Below are 27,122 nucleotides of genomic sequence, written 5' to 3'. Positions count from 1 at the left end.
TAATTTGGAGACGTATAGTGATGGAAACGAAGAGAAACTTGGATTTACGGGTGAATTTGCTCAGCCATGCAGAAATAGGCAGGTAACAGCCTCTCAGCTCATTTTAAAACAGTCATTCAGAAACAAGACTGAATCAAAAAATTAAGAGGCATCCTGCTTTTGAAAAAATGGAAAGGCTACTCCAGCCAGCTTCCCTAGATACCTTTACAAACTTCAAATGGATCATTCCATCAGCTATTTGTTGCACATTTTATTAATCCCAGTGCAGAGGTAAACTGGAAAATCTAATTCCTTTTACGTAGAAAACTAGATTTATTGCTTCTTTTTATAATGCACTTTAGACATATAAATACATAGATTTACTTCCAGAGTTCTCGTTTCTCGTGTAAAACCACTACTGTTTGGTCCAGATAAAATGCTAAAAGGCTTGTTCACAGCTTTTCAAGGAAGTAGAGAAAAAATGTTTACTACTCAGAAGCTGAGCTGAGTACTGATATTTAAATGTACAGTTTGAAGCAAAGACAGTATAAAGGAAGAGCCCTGAGCCATTAAGTGGCACCTAAGAGGTACAATTATATACAAGCATTGAGGAGGCAGGTGGCTTAAGTCTATAAATTTATACATAATTAAGGATAGGAAGAAAAGAGATTTGGCAAATTAAGTGCTTAGAGACAATAGCTATGATTTTGTTTAGGTTTACAAATAGGCTAATAATTTCTGAGGAGCACACGTGGACGTCACCTTGTCTGAAGAACTCCTAAACCTCACAAATAGAGAGCGAGGTCGAAGGCATTGCACACTGGCAATCTATATTCAAATGTAATGAGGAGGACGATATTACCATGAAGAATGTTGTCATACTACATTGTGCCTGTGTGGCTTAACTACTCATCCAACCTTGCAAATGGCCATTTGCCTGGACTCAATAGCAAACGTGCTATTGATGGGAGGGAGTAGGTGGGAGGCTGATTTTATTTGTTTTACCAGGGACACTCCTTTGGGAGGTTCGGGGATAAAATGCCTGGGCTGAGCATGGGAGTCATTTTGTTCAAGGCCACACTCGGCAATAGTAAATTTGAAGTGGAGTTAATGATGACCAATTAAGCTATTTATTATTTTAACTCTGGAGGTCAAGGGCAGAACAGTATTTATGTTTATTGATAAAGAGTCAATGGTCAGACTGCTGCAGAAGGCCAGACTCACCTTTAAGCACACTCGATTAACACGTATTGACCAAGGCACCGCCAGTCCCCCTCACATTCCAGTGCTCAGGCCTGTCTGCTCAGATTCTGTTCGTATCTCTCCACTGCCATTTGCTTCATCCGTTGGTTCAACAAATATCCACTGAATTACACATCAGATGCTGTGGAGAACACAATGACCCTTAAGATGAGAACTCCCTCAAGGGTTTACCATTGTCAAATAGTACCACAAGGCACTCAGCAGGGGATGGACACATCAGAATTACTTACAAAACTTGTGCTCACTGCCATCTCTTGCACTGTGGATTACACTTGGTAGCATGAGGCAAGCAGAGTTTACACGTGTTTTGAAACTCTCTCCAGGAGATTCTGATGAAGTCCGCCCTCTCACCCATAAAAGCAGCTGCCATTCAAGACCGCTGTTACAGAGCCTGGCAGTCATTCAAGGAGGAAGGCATCCCATCCGCCACTACCTCCAGACTCAAGCAACACAGATGCTGGAGCTGACCTGCACTTTTGTGCTCTTGTGGATCCCTCTACCGCAGGAAGGTCTGGACTTCCTCAGTTCACCCATAGCCTGAGTGCACAAGGCTGAAAGTGGATTTGGAAGCCAAAGCTGAAGGCAAAAAAACCCCAAATCTTTTGGTTCATTCATATAACCTCTCTGGGCCTCTGTTTTGTTTTGTTTGATTTTAATCTGTAGAATGAGAAGGCAGGGCAGGCTTTGAGTCTATGTATCCTCTGCCAAAATGTAAGAGGGAGCTAGTTCTGTGGCATCCTGGCTCTATGCAAGAGCACGCCTGAGACAAGAACTCAGAATTTCTGACGTAAAGGCACCCAGGCAGTAAGTCAAATCTGGTCCCTTCTGCCTAAGGAGTGAGAGTCCCAGCATTCTTCTACCCTTCTTCATGGGAGGACCACTGAGGAATTCGCATGAGAAAGCACATTATCTGCCAATTCCCTTCATCCTTTGCTTCAGCGTCTGCCTCAGCTCCAGACCCGAAGGACCTCCTAGTGAGTGGCAGATCCTGTCGTCTTCAAGCAAGGGGCCACATGCTACCAGAAGCCAGGTTACTGCCCAGCTCAACTGCAACAGATCCTTTTCAAATGAGTGTAAGAACCTGAGGAGGGGGTTCGGTGCCCACAAGAATAGCACCCCCCACCACCGGCTCTATTCCTAAATCTCTGGTGGTGGCAGAGTGTCCCATGTCTCTCCTCAGAAACATAAGAGAAGAATATGGCCACAGCACCCTCCACAGCTGATCTGCCTGCCCCCTGCCCAAACCGTCAGCACCAACTGATCTACATCCTGCAAGCTCACCCACAGTAAAAGTAAGAAAAGCTCAGAATAGCTCAGAGCACGGGGCTCACTCTGCTTCCCGCACGCCACCTGACTGCCCTGCACTCAGCACCACCTTCACTCACTCAGGAAGAGTCTCACCTTCACAGGTACTGTCTTAGTCTATTTTGTGCTGGTATAACAAAACACCTGAGACTGGATAATTTATAATGAACAGACATTTATGAGCTCATGGTTCAAAGGCTCAGAAGTCCAAGATAAAGCGGCAGACACCTGGTGAGGGTTTCTTTCTGATCATAACATGGTGGAAGGATGAAGAGCAAGAGACAGTGAGAGAGAAATAACTGAACTCACTCTTTTATGACCGTACTCTGGTGATAACAGCATTAATCCATTCATGAGGGCAGAGCCTTCACGGGCTAATCATCTCGTGTTAGGCCCCACCTTCCAATGCTGTTGCATTGGGGATTAGGTTTCCAACACATGCTTTTCGGGGGACACATTCAAACCATAGTATTTCACCCCTAGTCCCCCAAATTTATGTTCCTCTCACAGTGAAAAATATATTCATCCCATCCCAAATGCCCCAAAGTCTTAACTCATTTCAGCACCAGTCTCATCTAAAGTCCAGAGACTCATCTAAATCAAAAACAGGTGAGACTCAAGGCACAACACATCATGAGGCAAATTATTTCCAGCCATGAGCCTATGAAATCAAACAAGTTCTCTACTTCCAAACTACAATGGTGGGACAAGCAGAGGATAGATATTTCCATTCCCCTTTTATGAAGACAAAGCTCATCTGACCAAATAAATGTAATGCAAACCATTTAGTAACTTTACTAAAAAAAAAAAAAAAAAAAAATGTGTTTTTCAATCTCCTCTAGTTCTCCATTAAGAACAAGCAGAAAATCTTGACTTTGAAACACTAAGAGATAAATGTTCAAAGGTGATAGCACCATCAAAATTATTAGAGACAGATAGGTCCAAGTTGAAAGACAGCATTCTCTATTTAGTAGACATGTGTCTTTGGGTAAACCATTTAAATTCTCTCATACTGTTTCATGTTCTGGAAAAGAAAAAAAAAATCCTATCTTATGAAGTTCCTTTGAGAGTTAAAAGTCTGAGAAGTTCTTGGCACATCATAAGTCGCTAAAGAAATAGTAACTCCTAATAACCCAAAGTTCTAATTACCTTTGATATACCCAATAGCCTGAGAGCTCTATGAGGGCAAGGACTATGTCTTAGCCTCCTTCATATCTCATCCTTCATATCCAGAACATCAAGGGCCTCCACATCCATTCCAAAAATGTTTACTGCCTACCTACTTTCACTAACACATTCTGAGTCCTGTGCCAGAGATATGGCAGCAAACAAACAGGTGTAGCTCCTGTCCTCGGGTGGTTCACAGCCTATTGAAGAGATCAGTGTTAAGTAGTGCCATAAATGACCAAAAATCATAAATGAATTAACTAATTAGTTAATAATAATCTTCTTAGTTTTTTATTGAAAACAACCTAGACAATGTCAAGGGCACAAATGGAAGAAAATTTGTGACTGCTTCGGACAACTACCTTTAAATCTGGGGGACTGATGGTCCCACGTTAAGTGGCAGGTCTCTCCCAGGAGCTGTCTCCTGACACCTCTCAGGCTAGCCCAGGCAGCCCTTTGATCTGTTCTCATAGTCCCTTATCCCACCAGCAAAACATTCTGGTTCCTGGCATCACTGTTTTACATCCAAGCTGTCTGAAATGCAATAACATTTTTTAAAGAGCAACAAGGATTTTAATTAAAGTTCCAGGGATCCAGCCAAGGATATTTTTCTAAAAGAAAAGCAATATCTGTTTTTGGAGACAGGACATTTCATAACAGAGATCTCATATACTGTGATGAATAACAAATAGTGACATGGGCTGTATCCCCACAGAAGCGTGTGTGTATGTGTGTGTATGTGTACTTGTGTGTGTGTTTAAACTTATCCTGCTTAATGAGGACAGAGATAGGGAGACAAATGCACTCTAGTTATTTAAAGCATTCAGATGTTTAAGGCAGACAGTTAATGGAACACCATCAGGGCCTTCTCTTAAGAGTAGGGGATCCCTTTTTGTTCTCTCTGATGATTCCCTTTGATTTAAAAGGCTTTGGCTACAAGATCCCCAGCAAACAGCGTTAGATAAGAATTCAGCTTCTGCAAGTGCTGGTCAGCAGATGACTACCACACACCTACATCCAGGGAGGGACCACAGGGGATACTGTAATTCCACGCCACTTGCACCTGGGGGTAAATAGATTTAAAATTAAATGAAACCCAGAATATCATAGCTGGCAGTTTGGGTTTTGTTCCACCTATGGGTTTTGTTTTTTGTAAACTCATACTTGCTGCTTGGCAAATTGTTGATAATCCCTGTTCATCGAACCAGTCAGGGGCAATACGAAGTAAACTCCAAAGGCACCCAGTTTCTTCCATTAACCTGAAAAGCCTACACTCATGTCAGCATGGGCAGAGGTACGCTCTTATCCATTTCAGGCTCATCTGGGAGTCCCTTGATACTGTGAGCAGAGGTATTAGAGGGAATTCTGTTAGAAACTGGCAGGCCACGTCAGGCAGAAGGGTTGGAAACTTGGATGTTTCTGGTGTCCAACCATCCCAAGAGGCTTTGGCACTGCCTTGGGGCCACCAATTACAGATGTTTCCCAGGCACAGATGGCTGAGGGGCAGACCACCATGGATCTGCTGAGAAGCCTCAGCCAAGGTGCTGGCCGTGGACTTGGAACAGGAAGCTAGATGGGGGTAGTGAATCCTATTTCCCTGACATTATGGATGTTAATTCTCTGGATCCAAAGGACAGAGGATAAAAAGGTGATTTTATGAGAGGGTGATAGCACCATGTTAGACAGACATCTCAACCCTAAACACTTATTTATCTAAGGGAAAATTATCTGATTCCCCTTCCCCCCAGAAAACCATGAACAAGTAGGCTAAACTGTTACCAGCCTATCTTTTTACATCAATTTTAGCTGGTGGTAACAGATACAAAATCACAAGAAAATATAGTACGTACACATACATATGTATCATCCTATACATATGGCTATACCTTTATATTTAAGCCTCAAAAGGCAAGCCAGTGGACATAAATGAGAGTAATGTGCAAACACCACCCACAGAAACCCAAGGTATGGGAAGTGAGTTACTAGGAGCCAATTACCAACTCAGAATCAAAAAGTAACATATGTGGGTCACTGATTCTCAAATTGTACAGAGCACTGGGGGCCTCCACAGCAGGCACAATTAACCTTCATGACAAGGGAAATGGGTCCATGTGCCACTGGTGTAAGGGATAAGCACTGGTCAGAAGGATTCAACTGTTTTTCTATCACCTGCCACTGTGACCAGAGCCTTAAGTCTCCCATTGCTACAGAGGGACCAGTGTTGGAGGACGTAGTGCTCTGCCTACTTTACAGTGTTGTTGTGTAAAAACCACATTATGTGTGCCAATTTGCATACCAAGTGAAAAGCAGTATACAGATGTATTGTATCCATACTGCCCAACCTCAGCCCAAGGCGTCAGAGCATCACCAATAAATCACTACTGTTTTATCAGCACAATGACCTAGCAAAAAGGAAAGTGCCTATAAGAACCCCAAGAGGGACTCTGTGTATGGAGGATTAAGCCACATGAAAAAGAAAGCAAAAACATCAAACATCCCCCATGCCTGACAATGCAGCCCAGTCAGGGGTAGTGCACTTCAATTAAGTGCTAGGCTTACAGAGAGCCTTGTAGATTGACTATCAAAGTTCTCTGCTCAGCTGAACTGAAACCTTACAAAGCAGCCACCACTAAGACTCACCAAGGAATTCCTCATATAAGCAGTAGTCGATGTCAATTAACCTTTGTGAACATGAAAAATAAATGGAAAGGTTGAGGAATTAACAAGGAGACAAACACAGATGCCAGGCACAAGCATGATGTTACTGTAAATGCTACAATCACATGGTGGTTAATTTTAGTACATTATGAATGGCTCTCATGATAAAAGATATTTTCTAAAAATGGAAGTGAATTAAAAATAAGGACTGAGTCAAATTCATATCTTCCCCTATAGCACTCTGATTTGTCCCACATCTGCAGTGAGAGTGCAAATATTTATTAATACCATAGTGGTGCCTTCTGAATGTTTGAAGAATCAGTAAATATACTGCATTCAGCTGTGTATCATTCAACTTCTTTAATTGAAGATCCAAGCAAAATTAATGACATTCATAAGTTATGAAAATATCTTCCCCCTAAGGGGGAAAAAGATTCATGGAGTATAGAATGGACTGACAACATCACTGAGTCCAATATTAGCCTTAGGGCAATCATGGAGCCTCCCACAACTCCCCGTTAGCCTAGCGCCGTTCTCTTCACATCCCCACCTCCATCCTGCAAAAGCTGCAGCCTCACAGGCATGTGCGTGGACAATCCAGAAGACAAGTCTACCACTCTTCACACCACCATCCAATGCCCACAAACACCTTCACTGCACACCCTGTGGGCCGAATATGTGGACATTAGTTATGTACTCACACCCTCAGGATTTTGGACCCAGGCCATAGGAGAGAGGTCTTCACAGATCTTGGAAACAACCAGAGAGTCACTTACATAGGGAATTCTGGTGTCTGAGTTATGGGATCATGTACTAAAAAGGGGGCCAAAGACTCCAAGTGGGTATGTCCTCTTGGTTCCTTGAATCCTTCATACCATAAGGAAGGGCACTGACCAGAGAAAGCCACAAGCCAGGCCCTCTAAGATACAGAGTCAGAGCAGGGCAGGGACCCTGGTTGCCTGGGTCTAAGGAGGTACTTACTGAACTCAACACCCTTCCAGGGGAACTCTTTCCCTGCTGTGATTCTCTTAATGGTAAAACTAGAAGAGCAAATAATCTATATCCATGGTTCTATTTATCCATTAACTTTTTTGTTAAAACCTTGATTTTTGCCACCCTCAGATTATAATCTGTGTCTTTTCCATGTAGCAAAACTATTTTCACTAAGAGCATCTAACTTTCTTCATATCAAATTTATTTGCCCCAGTTTAATTTGAGAAGCAAGTTTTGTTTTTTGCTTTTAACTGCTAATATAATTCTCCATCTAGACCTTATCTAGCCTTGCTCTTTACATATGCACCCTTGATCCTAACCCTATTAGGCTGGTGCAAAAGTAATTGTCATTATTTTTAATGGCAAAGACCACAATTACTTTTGCACCAACCTCGTGGTCTTTGCCATAAAAAGTAATGGCAATTACTTTTGCATTAACCTAGCATTTCCTCTGCACCTACTTTTCTTTTCCTTCCTCCTACATCCATTCTTTGCACGAGGGATTCTTTCGACTTTACACAAAAATGTTCATCTATTTCCATAGTTAGCAGCTCTCAAACTGGGGAAACCAATTTTTTTAAACACTTCTCTATAAAGTATTTCTGGCCGGTCATGGTGGCTCACGCCTGTAATCCCAGCACTTTGGTAGTCCAAGGCGGGCGGATCACGAGGTCAGGAGATCAAGACCATCCTGGCTAACAAGGTGAAATCCCGTCTCTTCTAAAAGTACAAAAAAATTAGCCAGGCATGGTGATGGGCACCTATAGTCCCAGCTACTCAGGAGGCTGAGGCAGGAGAATGGCGTGAACCCAGGAGACAGAGCTTGCAGTGAGCCGAGATTGCACCACTGCACTCCAGCCTGGGCGACAGAGCAAGACTCCGTCTCAAAAAAATAAAATAAAATAAAATAAAAGTATTTCTACATTAACCCCACTAAGACCTAATCACTCCAGATAACACACAATAATGCTAAGGCTGGGGTTCTATCTTTGTACAAGCAAAATGGAGGAGAACACAGAGATGGTAAAGGGGATTCCTCTTATTTGCCAAACCCACTGACTAGTATTATGTATTCCTAGAGTCATGTTGCACACACTTTTGATGTGCACAGGAATCATCTGGGATCCTGTTAAAATACATATTCCAATACCGTAGGTCTGGGTGGGCCTGAGAACGAGCATTTCCAATAAGCTCTCAGGTGATGTTGATGTTATAGATCAGTGGGTCAGACTTCAAATTCCAAGTGCCTCGAGAACTATATTACAAATTTTTCAGAGTATGAGTTTGGATTTAGTAGTAGAGACTGTCATGATTGATCAGTAATGCCTGTCATGAGCACTGGAAGAGTGAATGCCAACATCAATCAAATTATTCAGTGATTCACTGATTTATTCAACACACATCTATTGATCAACAATGTGTCACACAGTGTACACAGAGTAGAGGCAGAAAAAGTCACTATCTTTGCAGAGTCTACATTATAGTAGGTAGAGGGACAACTGAAAAGCAAACAAGATAATTTTTTGCTGTGATAGGTGTTATGAAGGTGACGTACGCAATAAACAGGTGATGCACAGAGAGTAACTGGAGAAAGCCACTTCCAATCTTCCAACCAAGGGGTCAGGGAAAGCCATTCCACTGAGGTCATGGCTGGACTGAGGCCTGAAGAATAGAAACATCCCAGACATAATGTCCATTAAGGGGACAGCCTTTCACCAGGAAGAACAGAGAAAAGCAACAGCCCAGAATCAGAAAGGGGATCACAATTGCCATTCTCTGATAGTAAAAAAAAAAAAAGCACAGACTTTAGATTCAGGCAAATGTATGTTCTAATGCCAACTGTCTTACCATGGACAAGCAATTTAACCCATTCTTTACTTTTTATTCTTAATATTCTTTATTTCTTGCTACCTTGTCAGAACTTTGCTAGATGCCAGCGATACAATAGTAAAAAAGATAGATGTGATCCTGCTCTCAAGAAGTTTCCATTCCAGCCCTGGAAATCTCTTTCCTTATCTATAAAATGGGTACAATAATATTGAGTTTGTAGAGTCATCAAATGAAGTAACATTTTGAAAAATTTAATGTATAACACTTGGTAAGTGGCCAGTAATTATTAGAATCTCTTTTCCTTATATATTTAGAAATATGTTAGCAAAGCTCATATGTCTTCTGTGTATTGAAGATTTGTCTTTTGTAATCATTTTATATTTCTCCTTAGATTACAATGTCTTGAAATTAGGAAACATAATCCTTTACAGCTGCTTGTCACTTTGGAGAGCGCTTCACTCATGCAATTGTTCAACAAATATTTAACGAAGTGCCAAATACACACATAGGTCAGTTGTTTGGTGATTGTGCTATATATATATTTTTAAAACTGGAGCAAGCTAAGAGGAAGAGGGAATGATGAGGAAGGGAGAAATGTTATTATACCTAAGGGTGGCCACAGGAGGTCTCACTGATAAGGTCACATTCAGGCTGAAGACTGAGAGTTGAGGGTGCAGCCCATGTGAGTTTCTGAGGAAGGATTTTTCAGGCAGAGGCAACAGCAAGTGCAGAAGTCCTGACTGTCTAGTGTGTTTGGGGAACAGCAAGAAGGCCCATGTGGCAAATTCCTTCATTTTTTGAAAGAAGAAACTGAGGCCTACAGAAATATCTTTGGCAGACCCAAGTGTATCAATTAAGTTAAACTTAGCTGCTATAACAGAATTAACAATGACTCAAACTTAAGAGAAGTACATGTCTTGTTGAGGTAAATTATTATGCCAGTGCCCCAGGGCACCACGGGACTCTCCTCTAAGCAGTGATTCAAGGACCCAGGCTCCTTCTTTTATGTGTGCCATCTTCAACATGTGTCTCCCAGGCTCACATGGTCAATCTCTTGTGTCTGATAGGGAGAGATTATGGAGGATCACGTACAGGAGGTTTGTAATAGGGCCAGACTGGTGGATTGTGGGGCACATCACTTCTGCTCACACTGTTGTCCATAATTTAGTCACGTGGCCACCCCCTGCCATAATGGAACCTGGGAAATGCAGTCCAGCCAAAAGATGAGAAAAAGGGATTTGGTAAGCAGCTAGCCAGTCTTTACCAGGCCTGCCCTCTTCCTGCTAGCCCTGTGTTTTCTTGCTTTGCAACACACATGTGCATCACAACAAAACTGCCTATAAAGTGGCCTCTATGTTAATGATAATTGGCACTAGTAACAGTGACAAAATGAGACCAGAAATAGAGAATCCCTAATTATTTGCTGCCAGTCAAAACAATTCCATTGGTCAAAAAGTTTAATGTTACCAAAATGGGAGTCATGGTGAAAGAGAGATGATGAAATGAAGGTATTTATGCAGACTCAAACAGGAGACAGTGTGATGAGAGGGGAAGCGTGCAGAGACAGAAAATCATATCACAGCCCCTGCATCACCTGCCTCCATAGGTTCACAAGGTCTGCTGCAACTCAATAACCAGTTGCTCTCTGAATTTCCTCATCTCAGCTTCTTACATTAGCAAGATTGTTATGAGACTCATATGGAGATTACATACGCAAAAATAAAATTGAGGCATCATAGTTGTTACAAAATTCAATTATAAATAATGGAAAGAAAATATCAGGTCAGGGAGGCAAGAAATTAGAGTCAGACAATGGAATTGAATTACTCTATGGAAAGTCTTTGTAGATACCAAAAACAGTTTAATTAAAACTTCCAAAAGCAATACACATCTAAGAAGAACATGATTACTAGAGAACAGGTCGGTATGTAAATAGTCTCTAATGAACAAAGTATATGTTTTAAAAATTCTATCCTTTCCTCTTAAACTAACAAGTCAAAAATAGCCTTTTTAAAAATAGCCTTCTACAGTTGTAAATTTCTTAGGATGGGACTTAAGTTATATAACTATAGTCAAATGAGCCCATCCCATATGAACATGTACAATAATAATACCAGTATCATAATTAAATCAAGGTTTCGGGAGAAAGAAAATGGTTCAGATACTTCTTTGACAGAAAATGTTGCTTAAAATGCTATTAGACTGGGTTTTATTTAATACTCATTATTGATTAGAAAACATTATGTTGATTAAATCCACTATTGATTTTAAATTGAGTAATGCAGATAACCTGAAACTCCCTCCCAAAACCAATAAAAGTCATGAAAATATTTGAATAACATATAGCAAAATGTTAGGAAAGTGTCTATCAACTTGGAAAAAATAATAAAAGCTGAGTCAGTATCATTTCATGTTAATAACTGTTTGCTGACTCATTGTGAGTACTTTATGCTGACCACCTCCTGCAAATGGCCCTGTTAACACTGATATCATAATTTCTCCAAATCTGGCCATGAGCTTCTAAGCCTTATTTACATCTGATATCAGATTTTTCGTTTTACAAGGACAGGTTAAGGATGATATGGAGAACTGCCATAGATTTGGAGCCATGCTTAATGGAGTTAGTTAAGTAGTAATAGATAATACAGGGGCAAGGGGTATACACAACACAAAGAGTTCTCTCTCAGAACTCATTACTCCTATGTCCTCTTGCACTGATTTGCCAATTAATCATTGATCATGTGCTGCCTGTGACATTTCTTGTCTTGTCAATCTGTATTAATACATTATTCTTATGTTGCTTTAATTTCTTCATCTTGCCTTCCTAACACTGAGAACAGAAACCATATAAAATATACATTTTAACTTCTTTGAAAAGCACTTTTGCACATAGTAGGTGGTAACCTGTAATATCTGTCAGTGCAATTAATGATTCATAATCTGTGAATCATTTTAGATTAGGCCATCCCAAATTAAAATTAGGTGAGGCCAAGGTAGGATATAATCTTATCTCGATAACTGAGGCTCTCAGGCCTCTGTTGGAAGTGTTGAGGTTGACTTGTGTCCATAATTACATGCTGAAAAGCTTTGGGTAGAAGGAAATACAGGGTTGGGGTAGAAATAGACTGGAGGAGAGCAGGAAAGACCAGTGGTTTGAAAAGCACATCACAACCAGACCTCATAAACTCCACCTACTAAAGAGTTCGCTTTGAAGAAAAGAATGAAGTAGGCACAATAATGACCCCCCTAAAGATGTCCACATCCTAATCTCTGGAAACTGAATATCTTGCATTAAATGGCAAAGGAGAAATAAGGTTGTAGATGGAATTAAGTGTGTTAACTGACTTACTTCAAGATAAGAAGTTTTTCTGGAAAAAACAGGTGAGTTCAATGTAATTACAAGGGCTCCTAAAAGTGGAAGAGGGAGGAAGAATTTGTGTCATAGTGCTAAGGTAAGGAAGACTAGACCAGCCATTGCTGGTTTTGAAGATGGAGGTGAAGGGCCACCAGCAACAGAATGCAGGAGGCCTCTGGAAGCTGAAAACAGATTCTCCCCTAGAACCTCTAGAAAGGAATGCAGCCCTAAGGACACCTTGATTTCAGCCAATGAGACCTGTGTTGGATGTATGACCTCCAGAAACAGACCATAATAAATTTGTATTGTTCTAAGACACTAAGTTGTGGTAACACTAAGTTTCGTGGCAACAGAAAATGAATACAGACCAGGTGCTGTGGCTCATGCCTGTAATCCCGACACTTTGAGAGGCCGAGGCAGTTGGATCAACTGAGGTCAGGAATTCGAGACCAGCCTGGCCCACATGGTGAAACCCTGTCTCTACTAAAAATACAAAATTTTGCCAGGCATGGTGGTGCGTGCCTGTAATTCCAGCTACCTGGGAGGCTGAGGCAGGGGAATCACTTGAACCCAGGAGGTGAAGGAGGTTGCAGTGAGCCAAGACTGCACCACTGCACTCAAGCCTGGGCAACAGAGTGAGACTCAGTCTCAAAAAATACAATACAATAAAATAAAATAACAAAAAATGAAGGCAAAGACCAAACATTTTAAAGCCTTCAGACCACTATTTATTTGACATTAATCACAAATTCACTTACAAAAAAAGGAAATAAAACTGTACAATTAGAAAAAAATAGTTTGTAACATCAATAAAACAAGTGAACCAAAAACAAGAGTAATAAAAAAAAAATAACAAGAAGACCCAAATAGGACAATATGGTTATTTCCAAGGGCAGGGCAGCGGTGGGGAACTGAACTAAAACCCAAAAGCATGTGTGTGATTTTAAACCTGCCCTCTTTGGGCTACTGTGTGGCTCTTTTTCATTCACAATAGGTAAAGTGTAAAACATCTTTTTTTAAATGTGATGAATAGTCTCTGAGAAAAATGATAAGATACCTTAGATCCCCCTCTCCCTAGTGTATTGTTTTGGTATAGTCCTAAACCTTACTGTGGCTTTAATTTTAAACAGCATAAAATAATAGTTGCTTCAGGTTCTCTGATGAGAAGAGGTTCTGTACTAGGAATTGCAAGCAGGTAGACTGTGACAAGGTCAAAATAAGCTGTTCCCAGGGTAATAGCAAAACTCCAGCTGTTCATCACTTCATCACATGCAGTGTCAGGGGGAGAGGAGGGGAATGGTACTTATGGTTATCATTGATTTGCTGAAGTTGAGTTTAATTCAGTCTCTTAATTTCAAGAACCTCCAAAATTCAAATTCAAATTCATATATTATGTTTAACTACAAATAAGACATACAAATGAGCAAGCAGATACGTAAAAGGAATAGTAAATCCACTTAAACAAAAGACAGGAAAGCAGATATCACTCTATTATCAAGGGCATCATCCATAACTGGCTACAAGAGAGTTCAGATATGCTGCATTCTAAATTGACAGGTTATGTCTAAAAAGCATCCTACTTTTGTGTGTTTTTAATTACGGAGAGAGGGCACAAGGAAGAGATTTGGGATCAGGAGACCCAGCTTTTAGTGCCATCTTGTCCAATATTGATCTCTGTGAATCTAGATTTTCTACTTTGAAAACTAAAGAGACTAAACTAAATTAATGTGTCCCAAAGTATGAGAACTATATTAGCAGAAGTAGTAGATAAGTTGGCAAAAAGTATTAAATATGACTGAATTTCAAAGTAAGAAAATCATTTTCTTTTCAATGTTTTTAACTTTTCTATGAAAGTCAAAAAGAAAGTCTCAGTTTGGTGCTGGTATAGCTTTTACACATCCCTAATAGCAGCAAATCTCCTTTATTAATGAAGAGAGGGCAGACTTCAAGTTTAGGGCCTTCCAAAGGCAAAGTCTCTAGCTAGAATTTAACCACAGTTTTATCTTTACTGTATTTGATTTTATATTTATAGCATATAAGACTGGTTTCTTTTCATTCATGGTATAATGTGGTTTATTTAAATAAAAAGAAGAAAAATATTAGCTAAATAATATATAGGTGTTAATGACGTAAATATAAGAAACATCTTGAAAAAGCAGTATCAACTGACTTCAAGTTGAGAAACGGTGAATAAAATTATTCCTGGAGTTCCTTCTCACTCTAACATTCTATAAGCCAATAATAAAAAATTTGGCCTCCAATGTTAGAACAATTTTTTGACACACAATCTATTCTATTTAGTTGTTAATGTAACTCCTGGAATTTGTTTTATTATTGAATTAATGTGTAAATGTCTTGTTTTCCAAGATAAACAGTACATTGCCCAAAGACAGGAAAAACAACATGTATGTCTCATTAATGTATACTGAACAAATAAAGGGATCCTTGCTTCTCTTATATATGGATGTTTCTGAACCTAAAAAGAATCCTGAACTTAAAGCCAAAACTGAGTCAGAAGAGCCATATTGTTTTTTTCCTCTTCTTGGTTGTTTTGTTTGGTTAGTTGGTTGAATTTTTTTAGAGATGGGGTCTCACTATGTCGCCCAAGTGTATTAGTTCATTTTCTCGCTGCTGATAAAGACATACTTGAAATTGGGAATAAAAAGTGGTTTAATTGGACTTACAGTTCCACATGGCTGGGGAGGCCTCAGAATCATGGCAGGAGGTGAAAGGCGTTTCTTACATGGTGGCAGCAAGAGAAAAATGAGAAGAACCAAAAGCAGAAATCCCTAATAAACCCATCAGATCTTGTGAGACTTACTCACTATCACAAGAATAGCACTGAGAAAACTGGCCCCCATGATTCAATTACCTCTCCCTGGGACCCTCCTACAACACATGGGAATTCTGGGAGATACAATTCAAGTCAAGATTTGGGTGGCGACACAGTCAAACCATATCATTCTGCCCTTGACTCCTCCAAATCTCATGTCTTCACATTTCAAAACCAATCATGCCTTCCCAACAGTTCCCCAAGGTCTTAACGCATTTCATCATTAACCTAAAGGTCCATAGTCCAAAGTCTCATCTGAGGCAACTCCCTTCTGCCTATGAACCTGTAAAAGAGAAAGCAATCTAGATACAATGGGGGTACAGGTATGGGGTAAATACAGCCATTCCAAATGGGAGAAATTGGCCAAAACAAAAGGGTTACAGGGCCCATCCAAGTCTGAAATCCAGCGGGGTACTCAAATTTTAAAGCTCCAAAATGATCTCCTTTGACTCCAGGTCTCACATCCAGGTCATGCCGATGCAAGAGGTAAGTTCTCATGGTCTTGGGAAGCTCTGCCCTTGTGGCTTTGCAGGGTATGGCCTCCCTCCTGGCTGTTTTCATGGGCTGGCATTGAGTGTCTGTGGCTTTTCCAGGTGCATAGTACAAGCTGTTGGTGGATCTACCATTATGGGGTCTGGAGGACCTTCTCACAGCTCCACTAGGCACTGCCCCAGTAGGGACTCTGTGTGGGGGCTCCAACCCCATATTTCCCTTCTGCACTGCCCTAGCAGAGGTTCTCCATGAGGGCCCCACCTCTGCAGCAAACTTTTGCCTGGGCATGCAGGCATTTCCATACATCTTCTGAAAGCTAGGTGGAGGTTCCCAAGCCTCAATTCTTAACTTCTGTGCACCCACAGACTTAACGCCACATGGAAGCTGCCAAGGCTTGGGGCTTCCACCCTCTGAAGCCACCGACTGAGCTCTACATTGGCCCCTATCAGCCATGGCTGGAGCAGCTGGGACACAGGGCACACAGTCTCTAGGCTGCACACAGGACAGGACCCTGGGCCCAGCCTATGAAACCACTTTTTCCTCCTGGGCCTCCAGGCGTGAGATGGGAGGGCCTGCCATGAGGTCTCTGACATGGCCTAGAGACATTTTCCCCTTGGTCTTGGGGATTAACATTAGGCAACTTGCTACTTATGCAAATTTCTGCAGCTGGCTTAAATTTCTCTTCAAAACATGGGTTTTTCTTTTCTACTGCATCATCAGGCTGCAAATTTCTTGAATGTTTATGCTCTATTTCCCTTTTAAAATGGAATGCTTTTAACAGCACCCAAGTCATTTTTTTAATGCTTTGCTGCTTAGAAATTTCTTCCGCCAGACACCCTAAGTCATCTCTCCCAAGTTCAAAGTTTCACAAATCTCTAGGGCAGGGGCAAAATGCCACCAGTCTCTTTGCAAAAACATAACAAGAGTCACCTTTGCTGCAGTTCCCAACAAGTTCTTCATCTCCATCTGAGACCACTTCAGCCTGGACCTTATTGTTCATATCATTATCAGCATTTCTGTCAAAACCATTCAACAAGCCTCTGGGAAATTCCAAACCTTCTCACATCTTCTTGTCTTCTGAACCCTCCAAACTGTTCCAACCTCTGCCTGTAACCCAGTTCCAAAGTCTCTTCCCCATTTTTGGGTATCTTTTCAGCAACACCCACTCTACTGGTACCAACTTACTATACTGTTCATTTTCACACATACGCAAAACTGGGAACAAAAAGAGGTTTAATTGGACTTACAGTTCCACATGGCTGGGGAGGCCTCCAGATCATGGCGGGAGGCAAAAGGCACTTCTTACATGGCAGCAGCAAGAGAAAATGAAGAAGCAAAAGTGGAAACCCCTAATAAACCCATCAGATCTTGTGAGACTTATTCACTATCACAAGAACAGCATGGAAAAGATTGACCCCCATGATTCAATTACCTCTCCCTGCATCCCTCCCACAACACATGGGAATTCTGGGAGATATAATTCAAGTTGAGATTCTGGTAGGTACGCAGTCAAACCGTATCACCAGGCTAGAGTGCAGCAGTGCAATCCTAGCTCACTGCAGCCTTCAATTCCTGGGGCTCAAGAGATTCTCCCACCTCAGCCTGCTGAGTAGTTGGGACTACATGCATGCACCACTGCACCCATACTCTTGGTTTCTCTAGGCACCTATGTTTCTATCAAGTGATAAGCCTAGCCCAACCCAAATAGTGCATCTAGAGACAATTGTTAAGAATTGTCTAGAGTCTTGGAATTACCTGCATCTCTTTTTGCATTTTCTAGAAGGCCCACAAAGATAACAAAGATAATAGAAAATTCATATGATAAGCAAGATCTTGGAGAGAGTGGATCCCAGGCCAACCACATTTTTGTTTTTGAAGAGGTAGTTCTGAAAGTGAGATTTCTAAATTGGTTGGGAACATGATTCCTATCTTCATAAGACTCTATAAGGAGATATATGTTCAATAATCGAAGTAAATTTTAAACAATACTCAAAAAAATCCAATACTCATTGTGTGCTACATATATACTACACTATATATACACATATACACTATATATACACTATATTACCTTCTAAGTATATACACCTACTATGCACCCACAAAAATAAAAAATAAACTTAAAAAATTTTTAATTCAGATTTCAAAAAATAATAATAGCTACCACTAATTACATTCTAGATCTTATGTTAGAAATTTCATATACTTACAATTCTCAAAAACAAAACAAAGTAAAAGTTTCCCAAGGTAGATGTCATCTCCATTATAAAAATGAGGGAATGAAGCTCAGAGAAGTTTATAAATTGTCCAAGATCATGCAGGTAGGAAGTAGATCTACAATTGGATGTCAGTCTTCCTGACTCTAAAGCCCATGCTTTTTCCACTATGCCACTTGTGCCTTATAATACTAGTGAGATATATATATATATAGATGTGTGTATATATATATATATATATTTATTTTTTATTTATTTTTTATTTTTTGAGACAAAGTTTCACTCTTGTTGCCCAGGCTAGAGTGCAATGGTGTGATCTTGGCTCACTGCAACCTCTGCCTCCCAGGTTCAAGCAATTCTGCCTCAGCCTCCCAAGTAGCTGAGATTACAGGCAAGTGCTACCATGCCCAGTTAATTTTGTATTTTTAGTAGAGACGGGGTTTCACCATGTTGGTCGGGCTGGTCTCGAACTCCTGACTTCAGATGATCCACCCACCTCAGCCTTCCAAAGTGCTGGGATTACAGGCATGAGCCACTGTGCCCGGCTAATGATAATAAGTATTTATTAGATTCAAGATGACTTCAAACAACACCACCATTAATTATAATTTTTTATACCTCAGTCATATACCAATGAAGTTCCACTGGTCTTTAATGATTAAAGTGAAAATATTATTTTCATTAATATTAACACTAAAACGTGGTGAAAGTTAACGTATAGTGGTAAAGGAGGAAATATACTCAAATACTTATACATACTTCCCTGAAAAATAAAGAAAACAAAAACCTGGATGAGGTGGGATAGGGAGTACAGTAGGAAGGTTGTCAATGTGTTATGGTGTTTTGTTTTGTTTTATGAAACCATCTGAGAATAATTAGACAAATGAGTTTATTATTAAGACAGCAATGCATCATTAAAGTCAGGCAATATGTATTTTAGAATTTGATGTATATCCATAATTCTATTGGACCCCTGTTTGAAAGGATTGTAGCAAAGGGGATCCTCCTGAGCACTTGTCCTGGAGGTTAGTGTATTTTTCTAGTGGTATCTCATCAGACCATTTCTTCAAAGAATAAGGAATTCCCTCAATATCCCACATAATCCACAATGCTAAGCTATGTGTATAAACTATGATTCCTTCTTAGATTCCTCTTCTACCCTGAAGCACCAAAATCTGTTATTGTTCCCTGTGTGTAGCAAGGTTGATCAATCCTCAAAAAGTATAGCTATATGTGTACAGATATAAGATATGGATTTAGTTTCAGAAAATATACAGCATTAGTCAGACAAAACTAAACAATGGGAAATACTTTTTCCATAATGAAGGATGATGTTAAATCTAGTGCACTGTTGAAGCCTATAGGTTTTCTAATTTACATTAGAAATGGTTTACACACCTTGGGAATGTTAGAAAGATAAATAACTTCAGCCCTTGTCTCAGATTTCAAAGTTCTCCAAAACCATGTACCCCAATATCATTTGAAAGCCTGTGACTCAGAGTGGTATTTTATTACTGGCATGCATTGTTTTTCTTTCTGTAATAGGGAAGGGGTAAGAAGGTAGATTTCCCATACTTATTTTGCTTACTTTTTATTAGGTTTTAATCTACCAAATCAGTTCAGACAATACAAAATCAGGGGAAAGAAAAAGGCATGGAGCTGGCCAAAAGGGAGGCCCATCAAGAAAAGCTGTGAAGTATAGGAACATCGATGCCTCCTATGCACCTTGAAGAGCAAGGATCTGTTGCATGTATCGGGGTGGGGAGTGGGGAAAGATTTGAGGCATGGTAGATTATGAGGTTCAAAATGGAGGCATTATCCTGCTGAGCAGAAATTAGGTAATTCATGGGCCAGGCTGCCTAGGTAACTACTTGCTAGTTGTATAACATTGGCAAAGTTGCTTAACCACTTTTGTTTCAGTTTCTTCAGCTGTAAAATGGGTTAATAGTAGCATACACCTTACAGAGGTTTCCAGGGGACTACATTCACATTAGGACATGTTCAGTGCCTACAGTAGTTTCTTGAGCATAGTAAGTTCCTGTATTGGCTATCATTGTAGCACTTCTCCATTGCACGGTCGTTATCTATTTGCAGGTCTTGCCCTGCTTCATTGTACCCACAAGAGGCAGAAACTGTACTTTATTCACTCTGATTTCCAGAACGTTGAAAAGTCCACAGCATATAGTGTGTTGAATAAATGTGTGTTGAATTTGTTAATTAACAGACCAATGTTACTACAGTGATTTTCATCAATACGCAGCCCAATCCCATTAAGCGAGTACACTAAAATGTGTGCTCATTAAAATTAGAAAAAGAAAAAAAGACTTAATTCATCCCAGTAGGACTTGAGGTTTATTTTTATGGAGGTGAAGAAAACAAAAACACATACTGTGCATCAAGAAAAATAAAATGATAGAGAAGAAAGAGTAGGGGAATGTACAGAGCAGTATCACTTTGTGTCAAGAATTTTAAAGCCAAATCTGCTCTTTCATACACACACTGTAGAAGATAAATAATTTCTCCAATAGTCCTTTATTTTTCCCAGCATCACTAATTAACCTGATGAGAGAGACTTAGCCAAACTGGCTAGTACAGTACAGAATTTGGATAAGGACTTGATGAGGGACATTGTTCTCATACAGCCAGCTGAGAGTTTATCCTCAATGTGTTAAATAGTCTCTTCAGCCTTTATAATGCCGCCTCCTCTGACTCTCAGAGCTTATTTTCCAAAACACTGTGCCACTTGGACTTACTCTCCACTTAAAGTATTTTCAATGTTCATGCCATATTTTTTAAGGAAAATATGTTATTTAACTGTATGATTCTAAAAGACATAAGGAGGAGATAATGTAACATACATAGTATTTTTACAGTATATTTTGTAAACCAAAGCTAGTTTATCTCTTATGTGACATAGTCTCTTTTTGTGGTGGTGGGAGTGGGAGGAGGATTTTAAATAATACTTTAACTGAATGCCAATAGGTGACTAACTTTGTTAGTTCACTTTGTTTAAAGCTGAACCTAGAAGAAAAACAACAAAAAGTCTCATTCACCTCCTGGGAGCCAATTAGTGGGGAATGTGCATGTTTAAAAAAGTCATCTCCAAGCACCACATGTACTTCATTTAAAAATCATAATTTACCTCTCTCATTTGAATTTACCAGACAGTTCTAAAAATGTGCCAATTTGTAGTTGTTGGAAATTAGTACAGTTTAATATTTTCTGAACTTGGCTTTCAAATTCAGTTTGCAAAAATCTCAGTCATTTGCTACTGTGATAGCAATAGAAAATGGCTGCTTTCTCTTTGCTTGCTACCATTTCCTCCTAGAAAATGAAACATGAGGCCAAACCATGGGACAGGTCTACTGTCATTTAGAACACATAACCTCTCTTTACATTATTTCTGCCTTATGAATTAATCAATCTTTATATTAAACAGTACCAGATAACAAAGAGGTAACAAAGTCCCTGAATCTCAACTTTCACCCATTAAAATATCCTTGACATAGATTCAATGGCACTTTGTTGATATTCTTATTAAACATTACTTGATCTCTAAAATGTAGTAGTACTAAAGGTATCAATCCAAAGTAAGTTAAAAGTAGCCTTGAGTGTATTAATACAAAGTTTTTGTGACTATTATAGTATGCAATTTGCTAATAAGATTAAAAATTCATTTGGTTGGCTCCCCAGAAATTTCTAACTGGCTCACTTTCAAGGTGTAAAGTTTCAGAGATATAAATACCCTTTACAAGAAAAACATTTGATGATTGTAATATATTCAAGTCAGGGCACCCAGTGTCAAAGAATAAAAGAGCATTTGATGATTCCTGAAGTTCAGTGAATCATTGTACTAGTTTGTACAAATGGAAAAATATCTCAAAACATTTGTAAAATACAACGTAGGTATTTCTAAAACGTATTCTTATACAACAAGTATCTGAATATCATCAAATAACAAGTGTAACTGGAAAGAAAAAGCACTTTTTAAAAAAATCAACTTCATAACTAAGACCAAGGTCTTTCCCTAGGATATTTGACTCCTTTTATTTTACTCCTAATATCTATTGCTTCAAACCTGCAACCCTTCACCTAGGAGGAGATGGTTTCAATACCATTTCAAAATATGAATTTTCCTCATCCAGGTTTTAAACCCCAGAGCATTCTCTATTTCTGTATTTTTCAAAGGGAATGTTTGGGCAATGTCAAAGGTCTAAATGACTCCCTCTATATCGGATCTTACAGTCTCACAAATTTGCCAGGAAGATGGCTGGAAATAATTAAGATCCTCGAGATCATTTTTCTGGGTACTCAGACTTCTGCCACTCAAACTTTTAATTATAAACTGACATCTAATAAAGTAGAATGTCAGAGAGCTACTGCAACTACACTTGTCTTGCAGTTTTACTGTGGACCCAGTTGTATCAAAAGGCTGCCTTGCCAATCATTTTTAATTAAATAAAAGGCAAGCCATCCCAGAGAAAGAATTACAATGAAAGTCTGCTTTCCAGTGGAGCAGCTGTGTAAACGAGTTCTAAAATTAGTCTAGTCATTTCCAAGCTGTGTTTTACAGCTTCAATGTGTCTTCTGCAGCCCATGTCAGGATGAGAAAATGAATTTTCTCAAGAACATCCCAGTCATTTTAGGTTCAGTTCATTTTAATAGTGTCATAGCTAACTCAAACCTCTCAGTCCTAAGCAGTCTGGGCACAGGGAGACATGATCAAAAGGTGCCATTCGGGAAGAGTGTTTGCTTTAATTTAGATGATGTTGACAGAGTCATGGGTACTGTAATAAAACCACCCGGCCTCTTGCCCAGGGGATGTATAATCTAAACAAGACAAACAGGAATATAATGAACAACTTGGACTGACAGGCAGTAGTACTAGCTTCAGATTTCAGACTACCTGGGAAATCTTCACTAGGACGGTAAGGAAGACGTCCTCTGTTCCTATTTCTAATTCTCTCTTTTTTTTGCAGGCACCTCAGTGCCATTATGCCATTATCCCTTTACTATCGATAAAAATGTAAAAACAAACAAACAAACAAAGAAAACGTGAAGTGACATTTAACCCTCTCCTAACCAAAACTGCATTGCTGTCTTAGAAGAGTAAGGGAAAAGGGAGATACAGTGTGGAGAGAACAGGTGAGGAAGGACTGTAGCAGAGGAGAATAGGAGAAGGAGAATGAAGTTGGCATTGCACAATAGAACACTATCAAGAACTTAATTTATATTTCTGAGAGCATTCAAATTATACATAACCACACATAAGTGATTGCTTTGCAGGCAGCACTTAGCTTTCTTATCTTTTATTAGTGATAATCTAATGTTGCTAATGCATATGACACTATGAGATTCCTAGATAGAAGCACCAGACCTTGCAGGATAAAAAAATGACAGATTTTTCTTTACAGAAACAGGTATTCTAAGGCTGGAATCCAGATTATGAAGTCATAGCTGACCTGAGAGAGAGAGAGAGTCAAAATTCACTAGGGCAAAGAGAGAAGGTCATGTCAAAACCACACACTGGCCAGTAAAACATCTTTTAAAAAATGTGATGAAGAATTGTTTCTGAGAAAATGGTAAAGGAACCTTAGATCCCCCTCTCCCTAGTGTATTGCATTGACATAGTCCTAAATCCTACTATAGCTTTAATTTTAAAGAGTATAATGTAATATTTACTTCAATATTATATGAATATGTAATTCATATAATATATTCATCCTGGATTCATACTAGAAACCTAGAACCCATTCACAGTAAGTTGCCAGACCACCTGCCTGGGCAGGAGCTTTTCTTGTAGACCCAGAAGATCTAAACCATGCCTTATATGGACCAGGAGACTACAAAGTGGCCCTTTTGACATGTCTGTGGTGATCCTTTGACATGTATTTTTAAGTGCTGCTTTATCTTACCAAATAATGAGCACCAAACACTAGGTTCTCTAAGTCACCTGAAAAAGGTGAACAGAAACAGATCTACTGAAGCTTAAGCTTCAAGGCCTGTGATATTCACCACCCTGTGAAATCTGGGAGTTCTAGAATGTTCCAAGTGGGAGAGAAGACAAATTACAGTCAAGGGTATCTGGTAAGTTTCCCAAATAGATCTCAGAAGAAAGGGACTTGAATCCCCAAGTTTCCATTAATTTGTTGTGACTTTTTTCTTGTATTTGAAAAAAAAAATACTTTGAAATTGAATGTATTCATAACTTCATGTTCTTTTTCTGAAAGAGGGCCCTCAACATTGCATAACATTTGGGGCCCACAAAACTTTGATCTGCCCTTCATGGTAATATTGCACCCTTTCAATGTTTCTATCAGCCTGTCATCTGAGAAGCATGTAGCTGGGGTGTTGTTCTGGACTAATTTTTACTAGTGCTCCTTTTCATTTTCAAAAGCGTTGGCATACATGTTGGCTCACGCCTATAATCCCAGTTCCTTGGGAGGCCAAGGTGGAGAATTGCTTGAAGCCAGGAGTTCAAGACCAGCCTGGACAATATGGCAAGATCTCATCTCTTAAAAAAATTTAGCCAGGTATGATAGCACACCTGTAGTCCCAACTACATGGGAGGCTGGGGTGGCATGATCACTTGAGCCCAGAAGATCAAGGATGCAGTGAGCTATGATGATGTCACCTCACTGCAGCCTGGGTAACAGAGAGACTGTCTCTCAAAAAAAAAAAAAAAAAAAAAAAAGGAGGGGGTGGGCAGGGAAGTGTCTTGGTTTGAATGATAAATTATGTGCTCACTCTAGGTATAGCATCATCTATAAGAGCCCAAACTCCGGAACAAACTATTGGGTTTAAAACCAGTGACAGTCACTTACTAGCTATGTGAGAATCACTGAAAAATTTATATAACTTCTGTCATGGTTAATTTTATGTATCAACTTGACTGGGTCATGGGTTGCCCAGATAGCAACATTATCCCTGGGCGTGTCTGTGAGGATGTGTCCAGAAGATATTAGCATTGGAATTACCAGACTGAATAAAGCAATGACCCTCCCAACGTGGGCAAGCATCCCCCAATCTTTTGAATAGAATAAAAAGGTGGAGGAAGGTTGAGTTAACTGTGCCTAACTACTTGAGTTGGTACACTGATCTCCTGCCCTTGTTGCCCCTTACTCTCAGGCTTTCAGACCTGGATTGAAATCTATACCATTAACTCTGGCTCTTAGGCCCTCAAACTACACCACCACTTTCCTGAGTCTCTGACTTGCAGACGGCAGGTCGTAGGACTTCTCAGCCTCCATAATCATATGAGCTAAAACCTTATACTAAATCTCTTTGTATATATAATATATGTCATATATTATATTTAAAAATATATTTATTTTATTATATTATATATATTCTGTTGATTATGTTTCTCTGGAGAATCTTGACTAATACAATTTTTTTCTGCCTCAATTTCCTCATCTGCAAAGTGGGGATAGTAGTACATACCTCATAGAATGCCTTATATCAAATGAGTTCATGTATATAAAACACTTGGGGCAGTGCCTGGCACAGAAGAAACACTATGTGCTAGGTTTTGTTGTTATTATCATCAATATCACTATTGATAACCCCTAACTTATATTTAATTCATTTCCCTCAAAGCATGCTTAGAAAATCATTCTTTTTCATGGAACTTATTTTTAATCATTGCTAAGAGTGGCAAACATGCCTGCAGAAAATCATTTTATACAAAGTAACTTTAGGAATTACCTAATCCATGTAATTGCTCCAGGAGTGATTTCATGGGATTAGGTAATTCCTAAAGTTATGGCTCAGAGTGAGGTATAATTGAACTCAAGGTAAATAAGAACTTTCCCAAATTGAATGCTTTCCACCTACAGTCTACACTGGGCTGGCTTGTGAAATGATGAGCTCCTAAACACTGAAAGTATGCAAGAGTGACCGGCTGACCAACCACCAGCAGATGTGGTACCTGGATTCTCTAATAAATAGATGGCTCAACTGATGATTTCAAAGATCATGGCCAATTCAAAGAATCTATGTTTCTACCGCTCTTAGGCAGGACCTCATATATTGGACAATTTCCTTCCTGTTACCACATACTCAGCTCTCCTCACTGCTGCATGTAACATTATGGGTTTAACACAGTCTACCCTGAGGGACACTTAGCTTTTCAGTTCACCCCATCCTTGTGGGAGAAAATCTTCACAAGTGGAGATTCAAAACTCGCAATAATGCATAGAAAAGTTCTCCAAACTTACAAATAACAGAAAAGTAGAAATGGTCAAGTCATTCAAGAACTTTGTAGCAAGCGAAAGTTTTAAATATTTAATGTGCTTTGCAAGGTCTTTTTAGGAGAGATTAATATTATTCAAATGCAGTTTGTTTGTATTAAAGTATTTAAATGCTATGCATTTAATATAAAATACATATTCTCACTTCTTCCCTGATGCAAAGTCACACTGGGAATTATGTGATCATGTGTAATTTGTTAAATGGAAATCACTTTTTAAATATTCATATACCATATTTGCATTTTTTTAAATCAGAATTTTCAAAAGGGAGAGCGAGAGCATAGGAAGAGCAAGTTCTAAAATACCTTCTACTGAAGACACCAAAGAAAAAGTGATATGCATGATAGACAGACATATTTCTGCAACTATTGACAAGACAACCAGAGAAATCTGTGCAGATACGAAAGATTAGGCTCACATTAACAGACGTAACAGAACTTTGAAGCCAAATAGGACCTTGCTGGGCAGCTAGCCTTGCCCCTTCATTTCATGAATGAGGAAAGAAAGGTTGAAAGAAGCTAATGACCTGCACTTTGGAAGACCAAGAGGACACAGATACGGATAGATTATATGATGGATGTCCAAACAATTGAGATGCCCTCAGCCCTACATCTTTTCACTCCTCACTCAGCCCAGCCCTTTCTGATGGCTCGTTAAGTAGACTTGGTAGAATCCAAAAGCAGAAAATTAAAAATCAATAAGAACATTAATTGCCTAATAGATGAATGATAATGCCCAGTGCTGGCTGGGATACCCTGAAATATATTCTTACATTGCTG

At 39.5% G+C, this 27,122-nt stretch overlaps 1 long non-coding RNA gene across 1 annotated transcript in view; it reads left to right on the top strand.

Moving 5' to 3' along the window:
• The first annotated feature begins 23,584 nt into the window (after positions 1–23,584).
• Positions 23,585–27,122, top strand: part of LOC105488543 (uncharacterized) — a 45,122-nt gene continuing 41,584 nt past the window's right edge. Inside the window, exons 1-2 of the long non-coding RNA XR_011619863.1 lie at positions 23,585–24,178; positions 24,489–24,624. This is a non-coding gene — a long non-coding RNA (uncharacterized lncRNA). The remainder of the gene's footprint in view (positions 24,179–24,488; positions 24,625–27,122) is intronic.

This window comes from Macaca nemestrina, chromosome 2, assembly GCF_043159975.1.
Source record: "Macaca nemestrina isolate mMacNem1 chromosome 2, mMacNem.hap1, whole genome shotgun sequence".
NCBI classification, from domain to species: Eukaryota; Metazoa; Chordata; class Mammalia; order Primates; family Cercopithecidae; genus Macaca; species Macaca nemestrina.
The sequence above is the reverse complement of the archived record's forward strand: the minus strand, read 5'-3'. Positions and strand labels throughout refer to the sequence as shown.